General features: G+C 50.8%; 1 protein-coding gene across 3 annotated transcripts in view; it reads left to right on the top strand.

Annotated features, from left to right (window-relative positions):
• Nucleotides 1-19,840, top strand: part of VAV1 (vav guanine nucleotide exchange factor 1) — a 41,588-nt gene that overhangs the window by 1,005 nt on the left and 20,743 nt on the right. The gene's annotated exons all lie outside the window — the stretch shown is intronic.

The raw sequence follows: 19,840 nt of genomic DNA, 5'->3' as shown, positions 1-19,840 counted from the left end.
TCCCCTTGGCTTCCTGCCTGGGCCTGGGTCGGCATGGGGTGGGTGGGGAGCCGCGGTCCGGGACTCCGGTCCCTCTTGCTCCTTTATCCCATGGGGGACACTGAGGAATGACTTGGTGCTGAGCCGAGAGAGCGAGTCCTGGCGTTTTGGAGCCTAGAAATAGCTGCTCCTGGTAGATTTGACCGTGACCGCCCCCAGCTCAGGAAACGTATTCAAATCTGTATTTGAATGCGGTCGGGGCGGGGAGGTAACGTGCCAGGGTCCTCTCGGCGGCACCGTCTCTGCTTCCCCACAGCCTCCTGGGTGCTGGGTAGAGGCGACGGATGCTGCCGGCTGCGTCCTGGGGGCCTGGGGGGCCGGTCGCCGCGCTCTGGAATGAAAGTCTGGTCCCCAGGAGCGGGGGGGTTTTGGAGCACCTCCTCTCCTCTCGGAGGTGCCACGTGAGGGTGGGGGAGGGGAGGAAACGGCTCAAGGGCGGGCCCGCGGGAGCCCCTGGGGGCGTTTCCCGGGGATTTGGCCGTGGGTGCGGGAGGTGGACCCGGGGAGGTGTGGGGCCCACCTCCCTACTCCAGGCAGGGCTTCCTGGAAAGATAAGGGAACCCCAGAGGCCCCCTTCCTCCATGGCCGGGCCTTCTGGCTGCAGGCACCCTACGTTTGCCTGCGTTTGCTTGCCTTCTGGATTCCAGCACATGGGGAAGTAGCCACGGTCCTGGGCGGCCCCAGACCCGCAGGCAGCCACGGGTCCTAGGGAGGCTTCAACTGCAGCTAACGGGAAAGTGGGCCGGCTAAGGACAAACTTCCATCCGCACCTGCACCCTGCCTGCAGCTGCTTCTCTGATGAGGGGCAAGGGGGCCTGGTCCTACCCTCTAGGGGACAGAGACAGGGCCTACAGGGATGTGTCCTAATTCTCTGTGCCAGGCCCAGACCTGGTCCCCAAGGTGCCCCAGACTTGGGGAGACAGACACCCCCTAGCCCTGTGCTGTCAGGACTAGGGCAGAAGAAGAAACCCCTGCGCTGGGTGCCCTGGAGCAAAGGCAAGACATTGCCTGGGGGAATGGGACTTTATGCAAGAAGGGACATTTGTCCTGGGTTTTGACGGGTGAGGAGGAGCTTTCTCATTGCTTTGGCTTCCTGTGTGCAGTTGCATCAGGCGCCTGGCTGGGCAGGGGTGTTCCCCGATCTTCCCCATCTGAGAGCACAGCCCCTTCCTGCTCTGGCTTCAATCTGCTGGCAGACAGGGACCTGCAAGCCTGGAGAGGTCGCTTGGTGGCACCACCCTCTGGTTCAATGCGACAACCTCTCAGCTTTTTGTACACATCCCCCTGTGAGCAGGGCACAAAGCTGAGCTTTGAGCAGAGCAAAATGGGGTGTGGAAGGGCAGAGAGGAAAGGGAGGGTGCTCCTGGTGCGGGGAAAGGCATCAGTGAAGGTATGGAGGCTGGGATCAGAATGCTTCTCTCATTTCCTCTGCACGGTTTGCCTGCTTCTGCTCAAGCGCTTCCAAGGAGGAGGACAGGAATCCACCCATCCATCAGCAATGACGATGTGCGCCAGGCCTCTTCTTTGTCCTGAGACAGTGGGAACAAGACGCACGCAAACTCCTGTTATTGGGGATGGGAGGGGGCGTATGCGCTAAGGAAATGTGTCAGCAGGTGGTGGCGCAAGCTCTGGACGAAACGAAGCAGGGAAGGAGCTCAGGAGTGTGGGGGGGCGCCTTTGAATAGGGGGTCTGGAAGTCTTCTTTGATGTTTGAACAGAGACCTTGAGAAGGTGAGGGAAGGAGCTGCAGGAATCTGGGGAAACGGTGCCTTGGCAGAGGGTACCGCCAGTGCAAACACCCTGGGGTGCAGGCAGGTTGGTGCGCATGGCGTCTACACCACACAGCCCGGCTGGTGGGAATGGTTCGTGCGTGAGGTCAGATAGGAGCCAGTCTCCAAGCTGGACCGTCTCTTGGAGATCTGAGGCCCAGAGATAGGATGATGTCATCACAGGCACCACAGTGATGACCACACACCCTCACTCTCCCCCACTCCCTCTGGGAGTCCAAATTCCGGGTGCAGCGATGAAACTTGAAGGCCAAGGGAGTGGAGAGGAAGGGACGAATGTGAGTCATTGTGGGAAGAGCCATCAGGACGCCGGAGCTGATTAGACCAGGGGTGGGGGCAGACGCTGGGGCCCAGACGATGTCAGGGTCCCCACCCCTGTATGCTGGTGCCATCAGCAGCTAGGAAAAAAGTCTCCCTTCCGAAAAAGTCTTCTTAGGGAGGATGTGGGGTAGTGGGAGGATGTGGGGTAGTGGGAGGGTGGGCAGCATAGCACAGCTGGTAAGAGTTTAGGTTAGGGCTGTAGTTCTCACCTGGGGAGATACTGCCCCTCAGGGGACAGCTGGCAAAGTCTAGAGACAGTTTTGGTTTTATCACGTCTGGGAGATGCCACCAGCATCTAGCAACAACACCAGAGATGCTGCTCAAATGCTGCAATGCCTCGTGCAGCGGAGAATCGTCCTGCCCCAGACAGCTCAACCTCGCTGCTGAGGGTGAGGAACCCTGCAGGAGGCAGAGGGAGCCTGAAAGAATTAAAAAATATGTAACCATTTGGTTAAATCGTACATTCGTAGGGCTCAGATATTAAAGGACATGGCAAAGTACACATGGGGGAAATTTAACCTCTGATCCTGTCCCTCGGATAACCCAGTTCCCACCGGCCGCCATGAGTAACTACTTTTTTGTTTTTATAAGTTGACTATCCTTCCGGGGTTTCTTCATGCAAACATAAGCAAATAGGGATTAAGGTTCCTATTTCCTACGCTCTTCCCTTAATGTGAAACCAGCTGCTTTCTATGTTGCCTTCGTCCTTCCTCATTTTAATAACCGTCTTGGGAGTCTTTCCAAATCAATACATAGAGATTGGCCTCATTTTTTTTTTAAACGGCAGCATGGTAGCCCAGGTAGCCCATTCGTTTAACAATATGCTTATACGGTACCGTGTGCCAGGCATTAGTCTAAACCAAGGACCGGGAAGCTACAGTCCAAGGGCCGAATCTGGACCAAAGCATGTTTTAATAAAGCTTTATTGGCACGCAGCCATGCCCACTCTTTTCTACTTGTCTACGGCTGCCTTCCAGGGACAGCGATAGAATTGTGATCGCCACAGAGACTGTCTGGCCGGTAGAGCTGGAGATATTTGTAGAAAAACGGATCCCTGGTCTAAATGCTTTCTATACATGAACTCGTTTAACCCCTGTAGCAATCTATAAGGTAGGCAGTACCATTATCCTAATTTTTCATGTGGGGAAACAGAGACACAGAGACACCGAATTTGCCCAGGGCACCCAATTTGGAAGTGGCAGAGTTGCAAGTATTTTTACAAAAATTTAAGTATAGTTGACATGCACTATTGAATTAATTTCAGGTGTGCACTACAGAGTTGGGGGTTTGAACCCAGGCAGCCTGGTCCCAGGAGCCTTATTCTGAACAGTTCCTCTAAACTAACTATTCCATTGCACAGCTAGATGATCATTTATTTTACCATTGCCCCACCCACGGATGCTTGTATTGTGCCAGGTTTTTGTTGTGACGCGTTAATAGCAACAAATAACCTTGTCTATGAGATTTTGGCTCCTCCGCTGTGTGACCTTGGTCACGTTACTTACCCACTCTGTGCTTCAGTTTCTTCAACTATAAAAATAGCGATAATAAATCCCTATCTTTAAAGCATTGTTATAAGGGATATATGAGTTCGCGACAAAGAACCTAGAGGAGTCCCTGGCCACACAGAAATGTTGCCATCACTGCTATTCACATGAGCAAGTATATCCACGGGATTAATTCTCAGATGGGTTTGCTGGCTTGCAGTGTACGAGCCTTGTGTTTTTGACAGATGTTGCCAAACCGTTCTCCACACATGGGAATGTCCCATATGGATTATTCCCCTTATATTTCCTATCTGAGTCCTGGTTGTCTTATCTATAAAATGGGGGTGTGGATAACACCCCTTCTCTCAGGATTATGGGAGGGTTAAACCTGATCAGTAAGTTAAATTCCTGTCATGATGAATGACATATAGCAAGTGCTAAATTAATGGGAAGACTTTTTTTTTTCTTTTTATTAAGGTATCATTGATATACACTCTTACGAAGGTTTCACATGAAAAACACTGTGGTTACTACATTCACCCATATTATCAAGTCCCCCCCATACCCCATTGCAGTCACAATCCATTAGTGTAGTAAGATGCCACAGTCACTACTTGTCTTCTCTGTGCTACACTGTCTTCCCTGTGACCCCCCAACACCATGTGTACTAATCATGATACCCCACAATCCCCTTGTCCCTCCCTCCCCACCTACCCTCCCCCACCCCTCCCCTTTGGTAACCGCTAGTTCCTTCTTGGAGTCTGTGAGTCTGCTGCTGTTTGTTCCTTCAGTTTTACTTCGTTGTTACACTCCACAAATGAGGGAACTCATTTGGTGCTTGTCTTTCTCCGCCTGGCTTATTTCACTGAGCATAATACGGGAGGCACTCTTTTTGTTACCTTGATTTCAGTTGGTGCCCGGTGGCTATAGGACATGGTATAAGTCAGAGTGTGCAATGTCAGCCTCTCTAACAACCTGCATTGCTTCAGGGACAATAAGAGTTTACTCCTTGCTCACATTGCAATTCTGTTTGAGTCAACTGACGGTTAAGGGGGTGGCCCTTCTTTGCAAAGTCCCTACAGGACCCAGGCTTCCTCCATCCCGTGGCCCCACCCTCCCTAAAGCCCTTGGAGTCCTCTGCGTTCACCCAGAAGGTGGGAAAGAAGCGTGAGGGGGAAGGGCATGGGAGGCTTCCTTGGCCTGGAAGTGGTACCGTCACCTCCATTCTGGTTCCATTGGCCAGAACTTGGTCACACGGTCCCATCCAACTGCAAGAGAGACTTGGAGTGTCATTTACTGGGAGCCAGAGAGGGCAAAAAAAATGGGTTGGGTGGACACAGACAAGTCAGTGCCTGAGGACGCCAGCATGATGCCTAGCTGGCTTTAGAGGTACAGGTCTGCAGGGGGCTGGCTTGGAGGAAGCCTCGGTGAGGTAAGGCTAGAGGGGGGCTTGAACCAAAGCCATGGGGGTGCCTGGGGGGGGGTGCCTGGGAGGGGTGCGAATGGCTGAAGTGGGTTGGGTTGGGTTCATTGGAAGACCTCATCTCAACATGTCCACTACAGCTGATGGGGACAGAAGTCTGGGGGAACCAACATTTGAGCTCTGCCTTTTTTTCCCCATTACATTCTGTTCTGTCCACTGACCTCTCTGGTCCCAGTGTTGGGAAATATCACTCTTCAGAGGTTTCACAGAGGATGCTGCACAGTCCTGCCCCTCCCTTCCTCCTAGCTTTCCTCCCATGGCTCCCTATTGCCTTTGCAGCAGAAGATGGAATCCTCGTCATGGTGCAGGAAAGCCTATTCATTCGGCCTCTGCTCACCTCCCTGCCCTCCCCACCTCCCTCTCCCGCTCACTCACTCTACTCCAGCTGCAGGAGCTCCCTTGCTGTTCCTACAATGCACCAGCTGTGAAGGGCCTTTGCATATGCTGCTGGTTCTCCAAGGATCTCACTTCTCCCAGCATTCTCTTGTCTCCTGTAGGTTTCTTATTAGAGACCTACCCTGGTTTCTGTAAAGTCACCCTCTCCCACTCATTTTCCATTCTCCTCCTATTTTATTTTTCTCCATTGCACTTATCACTACTGATCTACTATATTTGTTTTACTTATTTGTTTATTATTTGCTTTCCCACTGGAGCATCAGGGCAAGGCTTTTTATCTCTTTGGCTCATAATGGCATCCCAGTACCTAGAACAGCACCCAGCACAGAGTAGATGCTCCGTAAGAATTTGTGAAATATGCACTTCATTCATTCATTCATTATTCATTTAACACAGGAGTCAGCAAACTGTACCTCGTGGGGTGGCTGCCTCTTTTTGTGAGCAAAACATAACTGATACACAGTCATACCCATTTGTTGATACATTGCCCAGAGCTTCTTTCCCGGCAGGACCAGTCAGGACAGAGACCCCAGGACCTGAAAAGCCAAACAAACAAACAACAATTACTATCTAGTTCTTTAGAGAAAGAATTTGCTCATCGATCCCTGATCCAGTGGATATTTGTCAAGTGCTTATTTATTATTGGTTAGCGGTCACCGGTTAGTGGTGGTTGAATATGGACTGCCTGCCTCTACTAGTTGCTAGTTATGTGATTTGGGGGCAAGTGGCTAGGCTTTCTCACCTTTGGTTTTCTCTTTTGTAAAACGGGGGAGATGACGATGCTTATAGTACTAATAGTGACGCAATGCCACTCAGTTCGGGGATATTTCTTTGTCCTGGGCTGGGGACTGGGTGGAGGAGACTTCCACGGTGAATGAGAGAGACCCCCCCTGCGGCTCAGGGAAACAGATGCGGAAATCGGCAGTTACAGCACAGCAGGACGCATCGGTGATGGGAGGGCGGAGCCCAGGGCATTGTGGGAGCAGAGAGGAGGGAACCTCCAGAAGGCAATCAGGGCAGGCTTCCTGGAGGAGGCGACATGCCAGTTGAGCCTGGAGGTTGGGGCATATTTGAGGATCCAAAAGCACTGTTTGTCTTCCCTGCTAATACAAATGCTGCCAGGAGATGGGCGGACCCTAGGTTGTGTTGCATGGGCATAGCTGGGCTTCTTAAAATGTCACCACATTGCAGAGATGGGCTGTCCCCCTTTGATATCAAGGATGGTGATTTGAGATCTGGGCTTTAGGAGGAATTTGGAGGTCAAGTCCCTTGGGGAAGACATAAGGGATATTCAGTTGGAGAAGTTCAAGGTGAGAGGAAATTCTGAGCTCAGTCTGCAGAAATTCCAACCAAGATTCTTAGATCTCATGACAGAAATCCAATCAAAAGCGGCTGAGTTAAAAATGATATTTATTAGCTCACAAAACAGAAAAGCTTAGGAGAAAATGCCTTCAGGTCTGGCTGGATCTAGGGGCTCAGACATTTTAGAAACCTCTCCTCCTGCATCCCCACCACCCTCCATCTCTTAACTGTTTTCTTTTGAGCGCTTTCCTCTGTTCTCAGGCATTCTTTCCCCTTACAGGGGCAGACAAGGGGCCCAGCTGCTCTGAATTTATATTCCCACAATTCTGTGTCCAGTAGAAAATGGCCACCCAAGCCAAAATCTGTCTTTCAGTGGACATGATTATATTGGGTCATGTGTCAATTCCTGAGCCAGTTGTTGTGGGCAGGAGAATACAGTGCTTGGATTGGCCAGGTGGAAGTCACATACCCATTCCTGGAGTTCAAGTGTACTCAGCGCAAAGGAGCTGGACTGATAGTGAGGGAGGGGCGGTTCCACAGGGGAGACTGAGGCACTGTTATCAGATGAAGGGGCGATAGATGTCAGGGTGCAATCGGGGTTTATCTTGGCATCAAGAACTAAATGTAGTGCATCCTCTCAACGTCAGCACTGTTAACATTTGGAGCTGCGTGTTTCTCTGTCCTCTGTACCCAGAGGGTGTTCGGTGGCCTCTCTGACCTTCACCCACTCGATGCTGGTGGCACCCACCTTCCCAGGAATTGTGACGACAAACTGTCTCTGGACATTGCCAAGGTCCCCGGGGGTGCAGAATCACTCCTGGGTGAGGGAACCCCTGTTTTGGAGGGAGTGAACTTCCTATCTTGGGGATGATCCAAAGAGAAATGAACATTTACTGGCTGGGGACGGTGAACAAGAGCTTCTCCGAGTTAAAATATTCACTAATGTCATCGGCAGCAGCTGCACCGATTGCCAGGCTCACGGGAAGGAACACAACAGATAGTCTTTGCTGTTCCGAGTCCATGGTCTTATGGGGGGGAGAGGGCCGTGTTTGTCTCCTGGGGCAGCGGTAACGAAGCACCACCAACCAGGTGGCTTAAAACAATGGAAACACATCTGCTTACGGTTCTGGAGGCCAGAGGGGTGAGGTCAGGGTGGGGCTGCGCTCCACCTGGAAGCTCTGGAGAGAATCCATTTTCTGCCTCTTCCCGCTCCTGTGGGTCCAGGCAGTCCTTGGCTTGTGCCTGTGTCACTTCAGCCTCTGTCTCCATCTTCATGTGCTGTTTTTTCTGTGTGTGTGTCTCACAGGGACACTTGTCCTTGGGGCCCCCGTGGGTCACTCAGAATGATCTCAAGATCCTTAATGACATCTTGCAAAGTCCGCACCCCACAAAATAACTTCCCATTCACGAATTCTAACGATCCAGTGTCATCATATCTTTTTTGGGGGACCACCGCAGACAGTCAACAGGAGAGTCAAGGAGACATTATAATGAATGCTGCGGATAAAATAAACCAGGGGTCGAGATGGGGAAGACGACAAGGAGCATGCTTCTCGAGGGTGGGCAAGGAAAGCTGATGAGGAGCTAGCTCTGGGAGGAGTGAGGCAGGGAGCAAAGGCGTGCAAAGGGCTTGTGGCCTGCAGGATCAAATGGAGGATGTGCTGGCAGAAAGTGAGTGCGTGAAGGGAGTGTGGTGGGGAAGGGGGTTTGGGAAGCAGGTACTTCGCTAGACCGGCTGTGGGGATGCGTGCAGAATTTAAACAGGATGGCAAGTCCTTGCAGGGTTTAAGCAGATTGGTGGGTTAGAGACCTGTGCGAGTGGAGGTATTATTTGCTAAGACAGGAAAGCAAAGCTGCCGTCAAACAGATTTTGGGAAGTCTTGATTGGGCCCCATTACCCTTGGGGTGGAAGGCCACACTACATAGCAGTTAGTGCGCTGGGTCTCAAGCTGGGGTGGGGGGAGTGACTGTCCTCCCAGGGGACATTTGGCAATGCCTGGAGATATTTTTGGTTGTCACTACTGCGAGGGAATGTGCTAGAAGCATCCAGCGGGTAGAGACCAGGGATGCTGCTAAATGTCCCATCCTGCCCAGGACAGCTGCCCAGATATCCATAGAGCTGGGGCTGGGAAACCCCGTGTGAGGGCCACAGACTCTGCTTGCATGGGAGTGTGGGTTCGGTTCCAGTCCTGACTGTGGGATCTTGGACGAGTTACTCTTGATTGGTCTGTGACTCAGTTTCCCCATCTTTCAAGTGTGGGCAAGGGTAGTCCCCACCTTATAGGGCTGTTAGAAGAATCGGATGACTTAATAGTTGTCAAGTGCTGTGAGCAGTATGTGTCAGCCATGGTGAGCAGCTCCGTGGGGGTACGTGACATCATTTTGGGAGGGAGGAGAGAGAATGGAAAGGTTGAGGGTTGAGCCACATGGAGAGGTCAGGAAGAGGAGGAGGGAGGGCAAAGAAGGCAGAAGAGAACCCAGTGACTCAGGAAGAAAACCAGAAGTGGGTAGTGTCCAGAGGCCAAAGAGAGTGTGTCCATGTCCCCACGGAAGTGTGGGTCCTTCGAAATGAACAAGTTTCCCGAAGTGGATGGGAATCGGTTCAGAAAGCGCAGCGAATATGACAACAGAACCAGGTCCCCTTTATTGAGCACCTACTATGTGCAAGTGTTGTTCTATGCACTTAGCACTTATTAACTCATTTGATGTTCCTGACAAACCCCTGGAGCAGGTGCCGGTAAGTGTAGGTTATCTTTCACTGTGAACTGAACCACCCGAAACTCAGTGACTTAAGACAACCACCGTTTTATAATCTTCACAGATTCTCTGAGTCAGGAATTCAGAAGGGGCATGGAGGGGATGGTTTGTGAGCTCCGTGAGGAGGAGCCTTGGCTAGCCAGGGGTGGGAATCCCCTGGAGGGTTCTTCACTTGCGTGGTGGGAATCTGGGCTGGCGTGACTCTGGGCTGTGCTCAGTGGGGGCTACTGACTGGGGCAGTGGCACGTGGCCTCTCCGTGTGGCTTGGGCTTCCTCACAATGTGGTGGCTGGGTTTTGAGAAGGATGCAGAGAGAAAGCAAGTATTCCTCAAGAGACCGAGGCAGAGGCTGCAAGACTGCTTCTGGCCTACTTAGAGATTATGTGGTATCACTTTGCTGCATTCTTAGTGACACACGAGTCACTAAGACCAGCCTAGATTCCAGGGAGGGGAAGCAGACTCCACTCCTCGATGAGGGTGTGACAGAGAAGAGCTCACGGGATGGGTGATGTGTTTGTGACCATCTTTGGAAAGCACGACTTGTTACCTGTTATTATCCTAATTCCACAGATGAGGAAACAGAAGCACGGAAAGTTTAAATAAGTTGCCCAAGTGAACAAATAGCGAGGCTGGGATTTGAACCCGCCTGGCCAGGCCCCCAAACCTGTGACCATTTGCACTCTATGAATAGTGCCTCTTTGAGGGGGTGTATGAGCCTTTAGGTGGTTAGATTCAAATGTCTGTTTTTTTTTTCAGTCAGGGTTTAGCCAGGAAAGCAGCAATCCTCTTAGGTCTTTCAAACAGAGAATTTAATTCAGAGAACTGGCGAATGGGTGATGGGGTTGCTGAGCAGACAGAGGGGGGTTGCCAGAGAGAACCAGAGAGTAACCACTAGGCTGGAGAAACAGCAGGAGGAGGTGGTGTCACCAGGCCCCAGTGGCCAGAACCATTCACTGAGACTAGAAACTTGGGCAGGAGCTGCCTTCAGGTTGCTGAGACCACAGAGGAGGCGTAGATGCTGTTCGAGAGGCAGAGCAAGAGAGGGGGAAATACCCTGGCTTCTCTCTTCCTCCCGCCCTCTGGTCTCCTGCCTGGGCTCCCCATTGGCTCTACCTACCTGGGAGCCAGCGTGCAAAGGAGCCTGGGAAATGCAGTTCCCTTGGATATAGAGCAAAGCAAAGGAAGGGCAGGGAATGTATCCGAGAGCAGGCCCATGACCCTCGTAGACCTTGAGCAAGCAACTGCTTCTGTGAGCTCTGGGTATTATCTCAATTAACGGGAGCAGCAGTTGCTGCTGTTTAAGAATCAGTGACAGGCAATGGTTTCACTTCCTGTGGCAGGGCTGTCCTCGGCTCTAATGGCTCTGCTGGCTTTGGCGTTTTGACCACTTTTCAGTCAAACCCATATCTTTATTATGAGTGTTCTTGTCACAGGCCACTAGCACACAGCTAATCAGCCTTCCTGCAGACAGCCCGTCAGATCTGCCTAGCGTGATTCTGTCCCCGACTTCTCCAAAGTTACCCCTTCCAGGTGGAACATGATGGCCACTTCATGGCCCCTCCACGGGCAGCATTTCCGGAGCTCCACCTTGGGGTGTCTGTCCTCTGCCTGTCTGCCTGGGAGACCCTGAAGGGCCCGCAGATGGGTACAACACCCGAGCACCTCAAGGATGTGGGACTGCTGCCTTCAGCCTGAGCTGTGGTTGAGCGTCGGTGCGGGGGCACTTGGGGACAATACTTCGAAAGGCATCAAGCATTTGTGCTTCCCTCTCGGGGACTCTGGGAGATACAGTGGGATGATGGGATGCTCCTGTGACAACCACTTGCCCCGTTTTGACCACATGGCCCCGGTCGGTCAATCAGCGTCTGATACCACCCATGGTTCACTCCCTCCAACTCCGCGTTACGCTCCAGCCACACTGACCGCCAGCCTCTTCCTCTAACAGCACCAGGCAGGGTCCAGCCTCAGGGCCTTTGCACTGGCTGTTTCCTCTGCCTGGAATACTTTTCCTCCAGGCACCCACCTGGGTCATTCCCTCCTTCAAGCTTTTACTCAAATGTCACTTTCTCAATGAGGCTTCCCTGATTCCTTATTTAAAATTGCACCCCCTCCTGGGACTCCCATCCCCTTGACCTACTTCTGCCTTAATATGTACTACCCTCTAATGAGCTATATACATAGTCACGTAACGCATTTGGTGTTTGTCTTCTTTTGCCAGAATGTTAGCCTCGTTTAGGCAGGGTCCTCATTCGTGGATCAGAACTCGGAGCATAGCAGCTGCTCAATAAATGTTTATGGAATCAGTGGAGGGGTGGTTGAAGGACCGTGGCCCTCTTACATGCTGTTCCCTCTGCCTGGAACACTTTTTTTGCCCCCTTACACTCCAAAGTAATATTTATGCAGACAGAAATAGCAACGATTTGTGTCTCATTTTTATTATGTTTTGTCCAGGGTAGGACACAAATGTGACAGGGGAGCATGTTTTACAATATTGACCAGCGACGGCTTCCATCATTTCCTTCTCTCCACCTCCCCGCCCCCCAGCTAGCTGCCCTAAAGATCACAGCGTTAGGAGAGACAGTTAATAGCTGGTAGAATTCTGGCACTTTCCAAAACAGTTACAGGATCTTTTACAAGAAATGACATATTTAAAACACATGATTTGAACAATGTTGACCTACGTGACCTATGAAACCAGCCCACCATCGAGACCTATCTCCTACCCCAAAGTTTCCTGCTTACCCTTCTGTAATCTCTGCTGCGAATCCTCCCTGTCCTTAGACAACCGCAGATCTGCCTTTGGTCGCTGTACATCAGTTTGCATCTTCTAGAGTTTTATGTAAATGGGGTCATACGCTATGGTTTGTTCATTCTGCGTAATTATTTTGTGATTCATCCTGCTGTGTGTATCAGCCCTTCACACCTCATTACTGAGTAGTAGTCCGTGGTAGGGACGGACCTCAGTGTGCTTGTCCATTGGAGCTGTGGCCGTGTTCGGCTATTGCAGATAAAGCTGCCATGAACATTTGTCTGCAAGTCTCCTGGTGAGCATTTGCTTTCATTTCCTTGTGTAAACTCCTGCGGGTGGAAGACATTCTGTGGCAGGCGCATGCTTAACTTTTTAAGAAACTGCCAAACTGTTTTATCCAAAGGGGTGGCACTGCTGGCCATCCCCACCTGCAGGGTGCGAGGCTCGCCTGGAACACCTCTCCTCATGGCTTCTCCCTCTCTTGGTCCTTGTTATCAGACACCTGCCCCATGTAACCAGCCCCTGCTTTCACCCACACTCGCTTACCACGTTGTAATTGATCAATTATTGGCGATCCTGTCCCCACAGAATGTAATCAATCAATTATCGACACTCCTGTCTGCTCGGTGCCTGTCCCCGCTCGGCTCTGGGCACAGGGTTCTGTCTTTCTTGGCCACCACCAGGTCCCAGGCCTTGGCGTCCAACAGGCATTCAATATATGCTCCCTGAATGGATGGATGACCCTGCCTGGCAGGCCAGGTGCCACAGTGCAGATCCGGTTAGTGTTTTCAATCCCAATGTGAAGATGAGAAAACCGAGGTAGCAGAAGATGCTGTGAGCCACCCAAGGTCCCTCAGCTTTCAGTGCATGGGCTGGGAGCCGGACCATGTTCGTCTGGCCCCCTTTGACCGGGCTCTGAGCTGTTGAGTGTGTGCTGGGATAGGGGGCCAGAGGAGAGAGGAGAGACAGGCTGGCGCGGGGAGGGTCTGCAGGCCAGGGTGGGGAGTTTGTGCTCTGCGCCTCTGCTTCCAGGCTTCAGAAAGGGTGCACAGCATGCCCACCCTCTCTGGCCTGCAAGATGACTTCTCACAGCCCCATGATTAAGGGGCTACAGGGCTGAACGCAGAGGGCCCTCCCTGCTCTTTGTCTCTCTGATCAAGCCCTGGTAACAGGCGTTTCCTGTTTCCGGCTGCTCCCTGGGCTGGGGCTCGGGTGGGGGGATGACTGCAGCAGTCTTGTGCAGCTGTGCAGCCCCCTCTCTGCTCCTGGTCCCCAGCCACCAGAAGGGGCCTCTGTGCCTGCACCCCTGGAGGAGGGTGGTGAGGTAGCCAGCCTTTCTGGCCTTTTGTCTTGGGCAGAGATGCATGGGGAGGGCTCTGGGCGCTGCTTTGCATACAGGAAAGATGCCAGCCTGACTCTGATATTCTGGTGGAAAGAGGAGGGCTCAGCGTTAGTCCCCCAGCAGGAAGGAGATGTTCTCACACGCCCCTCCTACACTTATTTAAAGGGCCTCCTGTCCTTGGCCACCCTCTCCCACACCTCCGGCTACCGGGAAGTCCTCCTGGTGGCCTGACCGCAGTCACTCCTGCTGTCTGAGGGAGCCCCTTTCCTCAGCTGGCCCTACTTCTGCCTGGAGGTCTGATGAGTCACATCACCTTTCCCCCTTTGAGGCATCACATGACTGGGGGAGAAGCAATTCCAAGGCTCAGCTGATCTCTCTGAGGTCAAGATGGAACTTCCTCCCACAGGCTAGATGCGGCCATCTGTTCTGTTGCCCTGGTGACCTCTGAGCGTCATGTGGAGGCAGCCCACAACCCCGCAAAGACTTCTGGGCCGGAGCGTGGTACATGTGGTTCCTGGCATGTGCGGAAGCCCCCATTATGTCACCTGCTACGGGGCACCAGGAGACTGCCTGGTGTGGCTCAGACAGGTAGGGTGGGGCAGTGGTTAGGGTATCTGCCTCTCCATTCCTTCCTGTGTGGCCTCGGGCAGGTGGTAGCTGCTCTCTGAGCTGCAGGTGTCCCATCTGTAAAATGGGGATTCATTCATTTACCAACTTTCATTGAGTATCTCCTCTGTGACAGGCATTGTACGAGGTGTTGGGTCCACCGCAGTGAACAGAATACAGGGGGAATCTTGCCTTTGGGGGGCTGATATTCTAGTGTGTCAGGGCGGCGGGGGGAAGACAGACAAACAAGATCAGGGAGCGAACTACACAGTGCCCCAGGTAATAAGTTCTATGGGAAAAAAAATCAGGAAGGGAAGACAGGGAGTGATGGGCGTGAGTGTGTGTGTGTGAGTGTGAGCGCTAGGTGTGAGTGGGAGTGTGTTGTAATTTTAAGTACAGTGGTTGAGAAGGTCTTACTGAGAGGTTTCATTTCATCAAAGGCCTGAGAGAAATAAGGAAGCGAGGCTCCGGGTTACTTGGGGGATGGATATTAGGTAGAAGGGAAGGGCTTGGCCTCACGCGTTTGGCATGTGGGTGGAACGGCAGGGAGCAGAGTGGGGGGGAGGGGGCACGGCAGGGTGGGAGGGGTGGCTTGTGTGGGGTGTGGTGAGCCGGGAGGACTTGGGTTTGAATCTGAGTAGGAGGGGAGTTTGGTAGTGGTGGTGGTGACAGTGGTGGTGGAGGTGATAGTGGTGATGGTGGTGGTGGTGGTGGTGATGGTAGTGGTGGTGCTGCTGCTGCTGGTGGTGATGGCGGTGATGGTGATGGTGGTGGTGGTGGGGGTGGGGGTGGGGGTGGGGGTGGTGACTACAATGGCATTATTGGTGCTGCTGCTGGTGTTGATAGTTATGGTGCTGGTGATGATGATAATGACCATTTCCAGGTATTGAGGCTGCACAGCATGCCAAGCCCTCTCTGTGTACTATCTCACTGAACTGCCACAGCATGGCGCAGTGGGCACGATGAGGGTCCCCGTTTTGTAGGTGATCAGACGAGTCCAGAGAGCGGAGGTGACTTGCCCAAAGACACGTTACAGGTAGGAGGCTCTTCCCAAATCCTTCTGGATTTGGAGGTGGGCATTTATTCCCCACGTTTCGTAGCTGACCATCCCAGGCTCAGCCTCCCAACTCCTGGGGCCGGGAGGATAGTTGGTCCGAGAGAAAGCCCTGGAGTTCAGTGCTGTCCCCACCGAAGGTGCTCCGACCTTGCTCAGGAGTGAGTTTGCCAAGGAGAGAGAGGCGTTTGCATCTCCTCCCCCTTGCCGGCCCGACCCAGCGCCTCTGGGAGCTTCTTCCTGATCCCACGTTCCTCACCGGGACTCTGGCTGAAATTTCCTGTCTTCCAGCATCTGCGTGGCAGTTGTTCCTGCAGGGAACATAATGGGGAGCCCTGGAAGGTTAGAGGGTGGGGGGCTGGAGTTCCCTACAGATTCCCAGTTGCTCCTTGAATATCTGGCTGAGAATGTCTGCTTGGTTGTAGGAAGTGCTCGTTTCGCATAGCACAGCCTGGAGGTGCTTGAAAGTTAATGCCCTTGGAGGCAGCCACGCTCATCGATGGATGGAAGTTGATGGATAAATATACAGCATTCTCAGTTGCCCATTTCTCAGATGGGACAACTCTGGGCAGTGTCCCCCCGGCCTTTCAGGGGTCCCCGGGAGGTTGTGCCCCAGGTCACTCAGCAGGTCCTGATGAAGACTTCTGGCACTGACCTCCTTCTCTTCCCTGCTGCCCTATGAGTACTCCTTGGGACCACCTCCCAGATCAACTCCTTTTACCCAAATCCTTTTCTGAAGGGGCTGCTTCCAGGGACCCAATCCTAAATGCGGATCCAATCTTACTATGCTGCTCAGTTTTTAACAGAAGAAATACCCCAGACAATTGTAACCTATTAGATAAAGAATGAATGGAGTGTCATGCATGTAATTCTAATCACAATGTGGCACAAATTACTAGAGGTGGCACATGAGATGGTTTTAGGCAGATGGAATCCGCCACAAAGAGCATCAAATCACACAGTGATAAAGGTTATTCTCTCCTTGATTCGTTCTCAGGGCCTCCAGTTTCACCAGAGTCTCTGTGTAAGTCTATTATCTTATATAGATACTTCTCCTAATGTGAAGTATATCATATGCGCAAAGGTGTTTAAAGCATATTATATGAAACCTAGAAAGAATAATAAAATGAACAGTGTACCTAATACACAGGTTAAGAATGAAAACATTCCCATTTCTTAGGAATGCTTAAAACAGTGTTTCTCAAGGTTTTTTGACCCTAAGCGTGATAAGATACATGTTTTTTACACAAATCCCCAGCCCACCTCCACAGTAGCATGTGGACTCATGTAACTGAAACTTTTATGGATTCATTTCTACTTTTCGATATCGGAAACATCGCAATGCATTTTATTCCATTCCAGTGGAATCTGCTAAGCTGATCCATGACCTACTAATGGGTCACTCCCCACAGTTTGGAAAACATAGACTTAGCAGCCCTCTCTGAGTGCCCCTGGGATCACCCAGCCTCCCCTTCCCCAGCCTCCCAGAGGCAGCCACTATCTTGAACTTTTTGGTAATATTCTATATTCTCTGGAGCTTTGCTAGATACGTATTCCTAAGTATTGTGTTGCTTAACTATTGCCAATTTCTATACTTGATATAAATGGAATTAGAATATCCGTATGAGTCACTTTTTTTATCCAACATTATGGTTTTGAAATCTATCCATGTCTACATACGTGGCTGTGGTTTTTCCTTCTGTAACGCTGTATAGTACTCCGCTGGGTGCCATGGCCGCAACCTATTGATTCTATTACCAGCCTCTCTGTATGTTTGTTTTACGTCTTTTAGGCTATGGTATATGGTTTCCTTTGAAAATCAAAGTCCAGTTTTCATCTGATGAAACACTCCATTCTTCAGTGTACATTCACTTGGTGTGGGAAACAAGCCCGCTGCGCAATCCACACCCTTATCAAGACCCAGAACAGTTCCATCGCTTGTGGGCTTTCTGAATCAATCTCCACCGCCCTCCCCGCCCCGTAACCACCACTGATCAGATTTCTATCGCCATAGGTTAGTTTTGCTTATTCTAGGATTTCACAAACGTTATCTTTTTACAAAAAAATAACATTTTCTGATTGATGGCTGCCACCGCACCAACTCGCAGCAATCTTTGCATATTGATTCCGGGCTCACTACCATTGCTATGTTGTGTTAATTCTAGCTGTTTATCTGTATATTCCTTGGGCTTTCAGTGTTGATAATGGGTGGTATTTCTCTCTTCCCTTTTATTTCTTTGTCTTTCCTTGCGGTACAAGCTAAGATCTTTGTTAAGGTGTTGAAAGAAACCGTAATAGTGGGCACTCTTGTCTTCTGATTTCAAAGGGAGTCATTTAAACATTTCACCGTTAACTATAACGTCTTGCTTCTTATTTAAAACAAAGATTCAAGGTTTTTTGAAGATGCTGGTCATCAGGTTTCAGAAATGCCTTTCCGTCCCTGCTCTGCCAAGGGTTTCTTCTTTTCCTCTCCCTCTTTTATCACAGATGCGTGTTGAGATTGCTACCGAGGCTTCCGTGCATCTCTAACTGGACAGAGGGAGACAGCAAGCCTTGGGCAGGTGTCAGGATCCAGCTAGAATTTAATGATGTGGTTTATACCCTGGTTATTTTACACCGGTTTCTGTGTATAGCAAATGATCCTAGTGTTCCATTGATAGTAGGATGTAAAGTTCTCTTCTTAAATACATTTATTTGAGTTAAAGTGAATTCAAAGTCCGTGTTCCACATGTAACGGGTTAGGGGACGGTGGATGTGGCAATAATGAAGATACAATCTGAAGATGGGAACGTGAGACCCACGGATACAATGAGTGGCCTTGTGTATTGAACTGCTTATTGAATTGATTCATATTTGCTGTGCTGGCAAAGTGCTCAAAACGCTGCTGCCAGGGCTGGTATTTCCAGCTGGCCACCCCTGCCTCAGTTTCCTTATCTGTAAAATGTGGATAATAATAGTACCTACCTTGTGGAATTATTGTGAGGAATCTGAGAGAGAGAGAAACTCACAGAGCAGAGAGTAGAAAGGTGACTGCCAGGAGCTGGCAGATGGAGGAAATGGGGAGATGGTTGTCAAAGGGTCCAAAACTGCAGTCAGGTAGGGTAAGTCTGCCAGAGTCTAATGTACAGGCATGGCAGCCCTCCTTAATAATCTTGCATCGAACCCTGGAATACACTGGGAGAGCAGATTTCAGATGCATTCATCACAACGCACGAATGGTGACTATGTGACATGATCCGTGAGCGTGACTGTAGTCATCATTTTCGCTATGAATATGTATATCAAATCATCGTCCACTACACCTTAAATAAATACTGTTTTAAATGTATGTATGCATTAGTAAGAGGGAATGCTGATGACCGGGCACTCACACAAGGCAAGAAGGTGAAGCCAGGGTCATGGGAGTCGGCCATAGAGTCGCACCATCCTGGAGTTAATGACCTTTGGCGGCCTTTTTCTGTCCCTGAGCCTGCTTCCCTGTAGGGAAAATAGCTGTTACGAACTCACAGGGTTCTCATGAGAATGCACTCAATCTGAGTGACCTACCGTGTGCAGTGGGCACCTCCTACATGCAAATACTGTCATTATAGAATCACAGGGGTCAGCAACTACATAGGAATCACTTGGAGAGCTCAGTAAAAATGCAGATCCCCAGACTTCTTCACCATCCACACCCATTCAATAAATACAGCTGACCCTTGAGCAATGTGGGGTTCAGGGGCTTCAACCCCCTGCACAAAAACCCACATATAACTTTTGACTCCCCCAAACTTAACTACTACTAGCCTACTGCTGACCGGAAGCTCACCGATAATATAAACAGCTGAGGAACACATATTTAGTATGTTCTCAGTATTAGGTACTGTGTTCTGACAAAGTAAGTTAGAGAAAATTGTTGCAAATCTCCAGATGGCTGCAAATCTCCAAAAAGTTTTCCAGTGTATTTATTGAAATAACTATTCATGTAAATTGACCTGTGTGGGCTCCAACCCATGCTGTTCAAGGGTCAACTGCATGTACGGGAGGGTCAAGTGCACTAATTTAGAGGCTGGACATCCACAAAGCCACGGCCCCACCCTGCTGAAACTGACTTGTTATTTGGAGGAGACGAGCAGTAAAGAAGCAAGTGAAGCACAGTTGGGGAGATAGAAAATGGCAGTAGTAAGGTTGCAATTTAGAACAGGGTGGTCAGAGGAGGCCTCATTGAGAAGGTGTTCCTTGGAAAGATTCCTGGAGACGGTATAGTAAAAACCTGTGGACACCAGGCGTATGAGTTTACCCATTGCCGCCGTAACAAAGCTTCACAGACCAGGGGCTGAAATACCAGGAATGTGTTGTCTCCCAGATTGAGGGCTTGGCTAGACTTCTTAAGGCTTTGAAGGACCTGAGAGAGAGCTGAGCCCATTGGGATGCTCGGATGAGCTGGTACTGGGCATGTACGAGGCCGTGAGGGCTTGTTTATGGCAGAGCCAAATACCCAGAGTGACATCTTGTATGTCTGATGGCTGCGTCAGTTAC

The sequence above is a fragment of the Manis pentadactyla genome, chromosome 12, assembly GCF_030020395.1.
Source record: "Manis pentadactyla isolate mManPen7 chromosome 12, mManPen7.hap1, whole genome shotgun sequence".
NCBI lineage: Eukaryota > Metazoa > Chordata > Mammalia > Pholidota > Manidae > Manis > Manis pentadactyla.
This window is presented reverse-complemented; position numbering and strand designations above follow the sequence as displayed.